We start from the raw sequence: 13,408 nt of genomic DNA on the forward strand, positions 1-13,408 counted from the left end.
AACGGCCGTAGGGGACAGAAAACTACTACTCCCGAAATGCTTCTGGCGTGAGAGCATCCTCCAGCTAGGACCCTGAGCCGGTGAGAAGAAGGAGACGGAGAGGGCTTTAAGAAGCAATTGGCTATTAGTGTGCTGTCAGCAAACTGTGGCTAGAGGCTGCGGGTTCTGGACGTCTCCAGGATAATTAGGTATAATGAAAGGATAACCGGGTGGAATAGAATTTCTCAACATTCCATCCAGGCATCTCGAAGACAACTAAAAACCTATTGGATGGGCTGCGCCGTGTACCTTGGCCATTGGGTGGTGGAGGGCATGGGGAGGCGTGGCCTAAGGAGGCGTGGCGTGGGTGGGCGGGGCACGTGGTGATAGTTTAGATTGGGTGATGATGCTCCACTAAGGGTTGGTGTGGGAGCATCCAGAATCATAGAATTGGAATTGGAAGGAGTCGTATAGACAAAACTCTCGTTTTAATATGAAATTCAGAATGTACTTTCTGTTAGGATAACTAAAAAGACCAAAAACAGTTCTCCAGTAGTTAGGACAAAAGGCATTATGCACGGTATTTACAGCGGTCTGGGAAAAAAAAATGTTCCCAATGAAGGAAGGAAGAAAGGACAAGAAGAAGAGGAGGAGGAGAAAGAGAAAGAACAATTTGGAATTTTCATCCAGAGATTCTACTGCTAGACATATATCCCATGGAGGTCATTGATTTAAAAAAAAGGAGGGGGCTCACATATCTATCAAAATAGGTATAGTAGTACTTTTTGTGAAAATAAATACTGGAAACAAAGTAGAAGCTATAAATTGGGGCAAGATTAAGCCAGTTGTGTTAGCTAATGTAATGGAATAAGAAATAAGAAATGACCAACTTGAATACAACGAAGCATGGAAAAATTATTTGCACTACAGCAGAGTGAGGCAAACAGAGCCAAGAATATATATATATATATATATATATATATATATTACATATATATATGTATATATACTAACACAACAATAAAAATTGTTTATTTCTGGACATCATATTTTAGGAAAGATGTTGACAAATTGGAGAGTACCCAGAGGGGAAGGAAACTAAAATAGTATGGGATTAAAATGAAATAAATATAGGATGAGGATACAGCTTGTTTCTAAAAGAAGTATTCTTTCTAATATTCTATTTACCGCTTTAATTTCTTTCTTATTTGTTTTGTGACTTGATTTATCTAAATCTGAGAGTGCAAGATTGAGGTCTCCCGCTTTTATAGTTTTGCTGTCTATTTCTTCTCCTCTCTTAACTTCTCCTTTAGGAAGTTAGATGCTATACCACTTGGTGCATATATGTTTAATACTGACATTATTTCATTGTCTATAGTACCTTTTAGCAAGATATAGTTTCCTTCCTTATCTCTTTTAATTAGATCAATTTTTACTTTTACTTGATCTGAGATAAGGATGACTACTACCCTTGCTTTTTTGACTTCGCCTGAAGCATAATAGATTCTGCTCCAGCCTTTTACCTTTACTCTGTATGTATCTCCCTGTTTTAAATGTGTTTCCTGTAAACAACATATTGTAGGGTTCTGACTTTTGATCCAGTCTGCTACCTACCTCCTCTTTATGGGGGAGTTCATCCCATTCACATTTACAGTTAAAATGACTAATTCTGTATTTCCTGCCATCCTAATATCCCCAGGTTATGCTTTTCTTTTTCTTGCCCTCCTTCCCCACTTCCTTAGTATTAAACTTATTGGTCCCACTTGCGTCACCCAGCTCTCCCTCTTTAGTATCCCTCTCTCCTCCCTTTGAATTCCTTCCCCTTTCTTGTACCCTTCCCTTATTACTCTTTTTCCTAAAAGAAGTATTCTTAATCTTTTTTGGAAGTCTAGTTGTAAACCACTTCTCAAAATAGTTTTAAATGCATAAAATAAAATAATACATTGAATTACAAAGAGAACCATATTTTAAAATTTATCAAAATATTTTTAAAACCAAGTTCACTAACTACAGGTTAGGAATCCCTTTCTAAAGTGTTGGTTGATATTAGTCCATTAGGATCAGAGAACCAATATGACAGGAATTATATTGGATTGGTGTTTTTACAGGGTTAAATTTTGTTGCTGGAACTCAAATGGGGTCCACAAAATTATCAGATAAGCCAGTCAGTGCTGAAAATGACAAGCTCTTCTAGTTGGTATATTTAAAGATAAATTTCATATGTTTTGAGCCAGGGGAGCAGGGACAACCAGAAAAAGGATTTTATGCCAAACTGGAACAGTAACTGACATTTTCAAACTAAGTTTCCAAACTAAAGCCTGCCCCAATTCAGGTCCCAGTGAGACAAGTACTAATAACTCAAACAGGACTAGAAAAAGTACAGAAAAGATATATATGCAATCTAGGAAGAAACCAGGAAGACCAAGGGCACAGTTTTATTCAAATTATGTGTGATGAATAGTCAGTAAACATTAAATGCCTACTATGCACCAAGGGCAGATAGGTGGCAACAGTGGCACTGAAATCAGGAAGACCTGAGTTCAAACATAGCCTCAAGCATTTGCTAGCTGGGTGACCTTTGGCAAGTTACTTGACCCCGTTTGCCTCAGTTTCCTCATCTGTCAAATGAACTGGAGAAGGAAATGGCAAACCATTCCAGTATCTTTGCCAAGAAAATTCTAATGGGGTAGGGGGTTATGAAAAGGCAGGCACAATTGAAACAACTTAGCAACAATACATGCCAAGCACTGTGCTTAAGGCTTGGAATATGAAGAAAAATAATAGACTTTGGTCTCAAGTTGCTTATAGTCTAAAGGAGGAGAGAACATACAAACAACTATGTACAAACAAATTGTGTACAGGATAAATTTGAAATAACAAAAAGAATCAGAGGACCTGGAAAGAAAGTGCAATTTTTATAGAAAGTGCAATTTTTGCTAGCACTTGAAGGAATCAAGGAGGCAAAGAGGAGGAAGGGAGAACATTCCAGACATGGGGACTCAAGAAAATGCCCAGTCAGTAGGTGGAATGTCTTATTCTAAGAATAGTAGGAATTCAATGTCACTGTATCACAAAGTACATGATAGAAAAGATTAATATGTAAGTAGACTAGGAAGGGAGAAATCAGATTAAGAAGGGCTCTGAATGCAAAGGATTTTTATATTTGATATTTGATTTTATATCTGAGAGGTAACTGCTGGAGTTTATTGACACAGGATGTGGGATGATATGCTTTAAGGTCACATTAACAGTTGAGTGGAAAATAGACTGGAGTGAAGAGAGATTTGCAGGGAGAGACCACCAGAGGGCAATTTCATTAGTCCAGGTGAGAGGTGATGAGAAGTGTCAGTGTCACAAGAAAGAAGGGTGATTGTATATGAGAGATATTATGAAGGCAAAATTGACAAGCTTTGGCAGAAGATTGGATGTAGGGTGAGATCGAGTGATGAGTTGAAGATGACATCTGGGTTGTGAGCCTTAGTGACTGGGAAAATTGTTTTGATGATCTTCCTTTTTTTTTTTTTTTTTTTTTGTCATCTAAGAACCTCTTTATTTATTTATTTTTTATTTAATAGCCTTTTATTTACAGGATAAATCCATGGGTAACTTTACAGAATTAACAATTGCCAAACCTCTTGTTCCAATTTTTTACCTCTTACCCCCCCACCACCTCCCCTAGATGGCAGGATGACCAGTAAATGTTAAATATATTAAAATATAAATTAGATACACAATAAGTATACATGACCAAAACGTTATTTTTGCTGTACAAAAAGAATCAGACTCTGAAATATTGTACAATTAGCTTGTGAAGGAAATCAAAAATGCAGGTGTGCATAAATATAGGGATTGGGAATTCAATGTAATGGTTTTTAGTCATCACCCAGAGTTCTTTCTCTGGGCATAGCTGGTTCAGTTCATTACTGCTCCATTGGAAATGATTTGGTTGATCTCGTTGCTGAGGATGGCCTGGTCCATCAGAACTGGTCATCATATAGTATTGTTGTTGAAGTATATGATGATCTCCTGGTCCTGCTCATTTCACTCAGCATCAGTTTGTGTAAGTCTCTCCAGGCCTTTCTGAAATCATCCTGTTGGTCATTTCTTACAGAACAGTAATATTCCATAATATTCATATACCACAATTTATTCGGCCATTCTCCAACTGATGGACATCCATTCAGTTTCCAGTTTCTAGCCACTACAAAAAGGGCTGCCACAAACATTCGTGCACATACAGGTCCCTTTCCCTTCTTTATAATCTCTTTGGGATATAATCCCAGTGGTAACACTGCTGGATCAAAGGGTATGCATAGTTTGATAACTTTTTGAGCATAGTTCCAAACTACTCTCCAAAATGGTTGGATTCGTTCACAACTCCACCAACAATGCATCAATGACCCAGTTTTCCAAAAAGCTTCTCTTAGAATTTGCCACATTGTTACCACATCTCTCACTGAGACTCCAGGTTCCATCTTCACTCTTTCCATTAGGTTAGCTCAGATGTTTTAACAAGGAGCGATGGGTAACTGCTCATGAGAATGTGCTTAGTTTGTTATCCCTGAGGTAATAGGCAAAAGTGAAGATTCTAAGCATAGCAAGCTGTAGACATATATTTGCTTCCAAAAGAGAGCAAAGCAGAAAGTAGAAGCATGTCACTAGAACCCAGAAAGTCTGCTACATGAAAAAAAGCAGAGGTTTTCAGGACTATAGCTTTATAATCCTGTATAGCTCCTGTAGGAGCTGACAGAAATCAAACATTTAAAAAATCCACCAAATCAGGCCATTGAAAAGGTGTTGTTTTGTTTTGTTTTTGCTTAATAGTGTTTTTTCTAATTACAGATAAAGATAGTTTTCTCTAATCATTCCATAATTCTTTATTACTTTTTTTGGAATTTGCTTTCTTTTTTAAAATAGCATTTTTTTCTAAATACATGTAAAGATAATTTTCAACATTCATTTTTGCAAAACCTTGTTTTTCAAATTTTTCTTCCTCCTTTCCCTTTCCCATCCCTAAGACAGCATGCAGTCTGATATAGGTTAAATATGTGCAATTCTTTACACAAGATTTTGTAAGAGTGAATGTTGAAAACTATCTTTGCACATATTTTGAAAAATAAAAACAACTAGTATTATTTTAAAATCAGATCAAAAGGGAAAAACCACTAGAAAGAAAAAAAAGGGGAGGGTATAATTTGTTTTGATTTGCATTCAGTCTCCATAGTTCTTCCTCTGAAGTGGACAGCATTTTCCCTTTCAAGTCTACAGGAATTGTGTTGGATTGCTATATTGCTAAGAAAAATTAAGTCTATCCATATTGTTCATTGCACAGTGTTGCTGTTAGTACAGTGTTCTGGTTCTGTTCACTTCACTCAGCATCAGTTCATGTAATTCTTTCCAGGCTTTCCTGTAATCAGCCTGTTATCATTTCTTATACAACATATAGTATTCCTTTACATTAAAATACCACAACTTATCAACCATTCCATAATTGATAGGTATCCACTCAATTTCCAATTCCTTGCCACCATAAAAAAGAGCTGCTACAAACATTTTTGCACATGTAGGTCCTTTTCCCAATGTAGGTCATTTTTATGATCTCATTGGAATATAGACCCAATAATGTTATTCCTACATGAGAGGGTATGCACAATTTTAAAGCCATTTGGGAATAGTTCCAAAGTGCTTTCCAGAATGGCTGGATTGGTTCATAATTCCTCCAATAATACATTAGCATCACAAATTTTTAAATAAAATGTGAAATGCTGGTGTTTTTGAAGGGTGTCTGCAGGAAAAGTCTGGGTTCCCAGACATTATTCTGTTCCTGTTAAATAGAGAAAATACCCTCTCCTTAATTTAGCATCTGCTTGTCAGATGGCATTTCTGTGAATTTTCTTTTCAACAGACATTTTGGATGTTCCTTTTAATCTGATTTTAATTGAATTAATCCTTAGGAGAAAAGGGTTTGGAGGTAAATTTAAATACATAGTTTGATTTGCCCTGGGCTCACCATTCCCCACGGAAGGATATTGGTTTGGGCAATCTCCTCTCACTCACTAAAAAGTGGCTTCTTGTGTTTCAAAAAATGCCTAGGACTTCCCTTACCTTTATTTGTATTCTTTGTCAATTCTCTATACTTCTTTTAAGCAAACTTTTGTCGATTGTTCAGTTCTATCTTGGAAGCTAATAAAAAATCTTTGTCATGCAATAAGCAGACAAGAAATACACAGAATAAAACTTTGAGAACTGAGCCTCCATTATTCATCTCTCTTGCCTATTTTACAGTTTCCTCAGTAATCCTATAATCTGATCATTTTGCTCTTATTAGTAATATGGCACAGTAAATATGCCCTATCTTTTTCACCAAATTAATTTGCTTCCATTATGCAGAGATCTTTAAGCTTCTTGACCACAGTCAATGGAGCATTCACTCTGTGTGAGGACTATTTAATTCTGAGTTGCCTATAGCATGTCCATTACCTTACAGGCAACTGTAACATTGGAGAAAGAATGCTCTATTTGAAAAGATCTGAGTTTGGCTCCCAGCTCTGCCTATTACTGGCTGTGTGACTTTGGGCAAGACATTTTATCTCTGTGAATCCCCATGTTATTATTTCCTCTATTAATTGAAGATAAATCTTGTCCTGCTTACCTCACAAGGATTGTTGTGAAGATCACATGAAATAAAGTGCTTTGTAAACTGTGGAGTACTATAAAATGCCAGCTATTAGTGTTCTTTTAAAAAAATATATTTTAATGGCACCCTCATTTCTGGATACATCCCTCCCTCTTCCCCTACCAAGTAAGCCATCCCTTGTAATAAAGATTTTAAAAGAGAAAAAAAGCAATTCAACAAACAAACCAGATATTATCCACTTCCAGACAAAGAAGGGATTGACTGAGAACAGATTGAGACTTTTTTTTTCCAACATGACTAATGGAGGAATTTGTTTTGTTTGGTCATACATGTTTGTAATGGATTTTGCTTTTCTTATTTTCCTAAGACAGGAAGAGAGGGGAGTATAGTAGATGATTTGGACCTGAAAATAGAATAAAATTGAATTTTAAAAAAAACCAATCAGACATCAACTGTAATATTCAACTCTATCTCCCCTACCTCCACAAAGAAAGAGGTACTTATTATTATTATTATATGTATTTTTTATTATTGCCTTGACCATCTAAGATTTTAAGACTAATTTGCTAATCATAATGAATAAATGAAGAGATAATAAAATATATAAGGAAGAAATGCTAGAGGCTTTTAAAGTAAGATCAATAGTAAGGACAAATGTCTATTATTAGGACTATTATTGTTATAATACCAGAAATGTTAGTTGTATTAGCAATGGCAATAATACAAGAAAAAAAGAAATTGAGGGACTAAGCATAGGCAGAGAAATGTAAACTTTTTTTAAGATATGATGTTCTACTTAGAAAATCTGAGAGATTTAATGAAAAAAAATAATTGAAACAATAACTTAAGCAAAGTAGCAGAGTAAAAAATAAACTCACATGAATCATCGCTTTTCTGGTGTAACCAAAAAGCACAATTAGAAAGAGATAGAAATTCTATTTAAAACAACTGAAGAATAAAAGAAAAATTTGCAAATTCATTTACCAATGAATGAACTATATAAATACAACTACAAAACATTGAAAAGACACACAAAAAAGACCTAAATAACTAGAAAGACAATAACTGCTCATGGTTGGATTATACCAATATAATGCAAATGACAATACTATTTTAATTTTTTGTCTGTACTATAACAATCAAACTATCAGTTTCTTTATAGAACTAAAAAAATTAGCAAATGATCAAAAATTGAAAAGGAAAAAAAATTTTAAAAGAAAGAGGCTTAGTAATAGCAAGTCTCAAATTATACTACAAAGAAATAATCATCAAAAAACAGTTTGGTACTGATTAAAAAATAGAAACTGTGATCAATGGGACAGATTATGTATACAAAATTCAGCACCAAAAATACAAAACATAGTAGAATGACATTTGTTAAACTAACAAACCACAACTTCTCACTATTTGACAAAAAATGATGAAACATAAAAAGCAGTCCAGGAATGATTTCAGAAAAGCCTGGAGAGATTTACATGAACTGATGCTGAGTGAAATGAGCAGGACCAGGAGATCATTATATATTTCAACAACAATACTATATGATAATCAATTCTGATGGACGTGGCTCTCTTCAACAATGAGATGAACCAAATCAGTTCCAATAGAACTATAATGAACTGAATCAGCTACACCCAGCAAAAGAACTCTGGGAGATGACTATGAACCACTACATAGAATTTCCAATCCCTCTATTTCTGTCCGCCTGCATTTTTGATTTCCTTCACAGGCTAATTGTACACTATTTCAACATCCAATTCTTTTTGTACAGCAAAATAACTGTTTGGACATGTATACATATATTGAATTTAACTTATATTTCAACATATTTAACATATATTGGTCAACTTGCCATCTGGGGGAAGGGATGGGAGAAAGGAGGGGAAAAGTTGGAACAAAAGATTTTGCAATTGTCAATGCTGAAAAATTACCCATGCATATATATATATCTTGTAAATAAAGAACTATAATTTAAAAAAAAACAGTCCAGGATAAATTAGACTTATACCAATACATCATACATGTTCAATAATAAATTTCAAATGGACATGTTGAGGTGTGAGAGATGAGAGATGAGAGATACCCTAACAGCAATGGAGTCCCCAGTCTGGTATCACAGGTTTTTGCAAAAGAATTTGCAGTTCCGATCTATAGGCAAGGTTTTTGCCAAAAAATGGGTTTATTATACTGAGAAACAACTTCCCAGAGGGCTAGTTCCAAATAGGAATTTAGCTAAGGTTTGGGTACAAAATCTTGTCTTTTATTACTATTTAAATAGAATTAAATAGTATTATTATTAGCCCTATAGTTTGGGGCTAGGGATTAATCTCCAGATGAATTGAGAGACTAATAAATAATGGGTGGTAATTATGTCCCAGGCCAAAATCTCCAATTGTGTTGAAGGTGGAGATTATTATGAGAGTTTCCCCTATGAATAGGATTTTATACACAAACAACATTGATGCAACTAAAATTAGAAAGGAAACAGTTACCTGGGGGTTGGAAATCTTTGTAACAATTTTGTTTTATAAAGATCTGATATCCAGTAAATATAGGGAGCTAATTAAAAAATGTAAGAAAAAGAGCTGTCAAAGAAAAGGAATAGGCAGCTTTCGAGGGAAGAAATATAAACTATCCATAACCATATGGAAAAATGTTTGAAACACTAACAATAAGAAAAATCCAATGAAAATATCACTAAGGTGCCACTTCATACTTACTATATTGGCAAAAATGACAAAAAGGAAAATGACAGCTGTTGATGGGGCTGTGAAAAAAACAAGCACATTGATATGCAGTTGGTAGAAATGTGAATTATTCCATCCATTCCAGAAAGAAAAGTCACTAAACTGTGCATATTATAATGTTTTATACAGAATTACCACTACCAAGCTATACACCAAATGGATTAAAGAGGAAAAAATCCCACAGATACAAAAACTAGCACTTTTTTTTGTTGTTTCAAAGAATTAAAAACTAAGAGTAACTATCTGTTAGGGAATGGCTGAAGACATTATGGGATTTGACTATGATAAAATATGTTGTTCTATAATAATTTTGGGGGGATAGGCAATTGGGGTTAAGTGAATTGCCTAGGGTCACACAGCTAGGAAGCATTAAGTATCTGAGGTCACATTTGAACACAGGGCCTCCTGACTTCAGGGCTGGTGCTCTGTTCACTGTACCACCTAGCTGCCCCTCTCCATAATAATTTAATGGATTCAGAGAAGATTTATTTGAACTGTTCATGAATGAAGTGAGTAGAACAACTTATATACTGATTATAATATTGTAAATGGGGAAAAAAATTTGAAAATCTTAAAAACTCTTATCAATACAATGAACAAATAATGAAGCAAGATCTATCTTGACAGGAAGATGATGGATTAAAGTGAAGATTGTGACATTTTCTGATAAGGTAAATATGTGAGTGTATTTTGCTTGATAATATTTGTTTGAAATAGAGTTGTTTTTTTTCTGACAAGGTATTTGTCAATAAAAGGAGCACAAAGTAAAATCCACAAAATACAAGGTTAAATACCCTGAATTCATTCAGAAGCCTGACCCCAACAAATCATTTCGGCCATTGTTTGGAGGAGTACTAGTTTACATTCCAATTGGAAATCTAACCCAGACTTGCCTTTAAAAGAGGCGCTTGAATGTTATTAAGAGGTAGTGGGAAACAGGAGGGACAAACACTTGCAACTTTTTGGCTATCCTACTATTTGTTATTATAAAGCCTCAAGTGAAACTTAAGATACAGTTTAAGACTATATTCCCATGAGAGTGTCTTCACTCGGTTAATTCCACACAAAAGGGAAAAGATTGTTAGTGACTGTGAAACCAAAGAGAGAGAGAGAGAGAGAGAAGAATAATTGAAACATTTCTTTTTAAATCCAGAGATGAGAACAAGTAGGTCAGCTTTGAAACTTTCATGATGCATTTATGACATACTATTTTAAAATAATTTTTTTATTGATTTTCTTATCTTTACACAGCTTAAATACTTCACTTCTTCCAGAGTGTGGAACTCTTCCAGAGACGCATCCCATATAACAAAGAATTTTTAAAATAAATTTTATTCATATCTTTTGTTTTCTTTATCACTGCAATGTCTCCCAGTATTCCTTTTCTTTCTAGAAAGCCATTTCATATAACAATTAAATTTCTTAAAGGAAAAAAAAAGAGGATGAAGAGGGGTGAAATTAGCAAAATCAATCAACACATTGAAAAATTCTAACAATGTATGCAATATTCCATATCCATGGACTTCCTATCTCTGCAAAAGAATAGTTTAGGGGTATCTTCTTTTTCTTGTATTATTGCCATTGCTAGTACAACTAACATTTCTGGCATTATAACAATAATAGTCCTAATAATAGACATTTGTTCTTACTACTGTTCTTACTACTAGCCTCTAGCATTTCTTCTTTATATATTTCATTATCTCTTCATTTTAGAGAGATACTCTTACCCATATTAAGGAAAGACCTATTTATTTCTACTATTTTTAACTGTTTTTTAAAAACGATAATAAGTGTTATATTTTCTCAAAAGTTTTTTCTTAATTTATATAATTATGTAATTTGGATTTTTTGTTATTAATATTGTCTATTAAGTATACAGTTTTCCTAATATTGAACTAACACTACATTCCTGGTATATACTCAACTGTTCAGTATAGAATTTTTTTAGTGAATTGCTATATCCTTGTTGTTAATTTTATATTCAGTAATTTTGCACTGCTATTCAGTAGAGATATTGGCTACAATTTTTTTCACCTCAATTTAGTCTATCCTTTGCTTAGGTATCAAAACCATACTAGTTTCATAGAAGCAACTTAGTAGGATTATCTCTTTTAATAATTTTGCATACAGAATATATAATATTAAAATTGATTTTTCTTTGAATGTTTGATAAAATTCATTTGGAAATTCATTTAATCCTGATTTTTTTTCTTTAGAAGTTTATTTATGGTTTGTTTCCTTTTCTCTCTTCCCTACCCCCCTAACATTAGGCTATTTAAATTATTTCTCATTCTATTCATCTGAACATTTTATTTTCTGTAAATATTCATTTATTTAATTTCAACTATCAGTTTTGTTGGCATATAATAACCCAATAATTTTCTTTATTTTTCATGAATTCTTTTAAATTTTTAACTTTATTTGTAATTTGATTTTCCTGTCTTTTAAAATCAATTGAGCTAACATTTTATCTTTCTTGTAAAAAAATTCCCAGTTTTATCATTTTAATTTACTTCTTTTGTTTTCAATTTTGTTCATCTCTTTTTTGATTTTCAGAATTTCTACTTTTGATATCTGATTATTATTTTGAATTGTTTCTTTTCTAATTGCTTTATTTGTATGGCTAACTTATTGATCTTTTCTTTCTCCCTTTGGATTATGCAAATGTTTAGAACCATAAGTTTTTCCCTAAGATTGCTCTGGCTTCATTCACAAATTTCTAATGTATTGTTTCACTGTTGCCATTTCCTTTTATAAATATAACTTTATTTTTTTCTTTGATTCAACAATTCTTTAGAATTAAATTATTTAGTTGCATTTAAATTTTAATCCTTCCTTCAAAGGCCTTTCTAGTGATTGTAAATTTTATTGTGTCATAGTAAATTTAATATATTACTTTTTCATGTTTATGAAGATTTTATATCCCAGAACAGACAATTTTCAAAGGTGTTATAAAAATGAAGTAATATGTATACTCCTTTCTATTCTCATTCAGTAATACATTTTTCATCACTGCTTTTTCTAAAATTAAATTCAAGTCCTCATCTTCTTTACTGTTTTCCCATAGATTTGTGTGAGACTGAGAGGAGTTTGCAAAGGATATATATATATATACTTTTATAGTTTTGCTATTTCTTTCTGTAGTTAGATTAATTTTTCCTTTAAATGCATAGATGATATAGTGTTGATAAAATTTGACTGCTTATATTGCTTTTAAGCATCACTTAGTTTTCCTATTGATCTCTTTTAATCATTTCTTAATGTTGTTTTGTCTAATTCATGATTGCTACCTCTGCTTCTTTAAGTTTGTCTGAAACAATTAATTCTGCCTTCACCCCTTCATTTTTTCACTGTGTCAATCTTTATGTTCAAATGTGTTTCTTGTAAATAACATATTGTATTCCACCTTCTAAGTCATTTTGCTATCCACTTCTGGTTTCCAGTTAAACTAATTTCATCAGATAAGATCAAATCAGATTTCCTATTAAAGGGCAATTTTGGTCTCATTTCTTTGCAGCGGCCCAAAAGCAGGACCATGCCTTATCAAGGAACCTCTCTCCTTGCATAACTGCCTGTTGGGACTCCTGTCCTCTGTGAAGACATTCTCTTCTCAATGTTAATACCTCTGTTTATCTCTCTGCCAAGATTTCTCAGCTAGGACCTTTATCTTTCTGCCAGGACTTTGTCACTAGGAAGTCAGTCTTCCTAGCAAAAACTGGCTTCTGCAGTGCCAACAATAAACTTCCTTTTGCCAATCTAATATTTCAGATTTGTGAATTCTTTCACGTTGGACCTGCACCGACCAAAGCGGGGTTCCCACTATTCTCTACACCGCCACTAATCACATCATTTGGCTTCCTAACTGCATCATTTGGTTCCCTGACTGCATCACCTGTACTAGTTTTGACTGTGCTTTGCAGGTGCATTTGATAGGAAATACACAATGATTTGTAAGATTTTTTTTATATAGACCTGAAGCCTCTGATTGGTGAAATTTGCTATTAGAGATAAAATCTCTTAGAACTATAACTGATATTCTTTTGAG

At 33.6% G+C, this 13,408-nt stretch overlaps 1 long non-coding RNA gene across 1 annotated transcript; it reads left to right on the forward strand.

Annotated features, from left to right (window-relative positions):
- The first annotated feature begins 81 nt into the window (after nt 1-81).
- On the forward strand, nt 82-13,109 carry LOC116420504. The gene is made up of 3 exons (XR_004230841.1): nt 82-188; nt 9,991-10,034; nt 12,881-13,109. It is a non-coding gene; the product is annotated as an uncharacterized LOC116420504 (long non-coding RNA).
- Nucleotides 13,110-13,408: the final 299 nt, after the last annotated feature.

Source organism: Sarcophilus harrisii, chromosome 1, assembly GCF_902635505.1.
Source record: "Sarcophilus harrisii chromosome 1, mSarHar1.11, whole genome shotgun sequence".
NCBI lineage: Eukaryota > Metazoa > Chordata > Mammalia > Dasyuromorphia > Dasyuridae > Sarcophilus > Sarcophilus harrisii.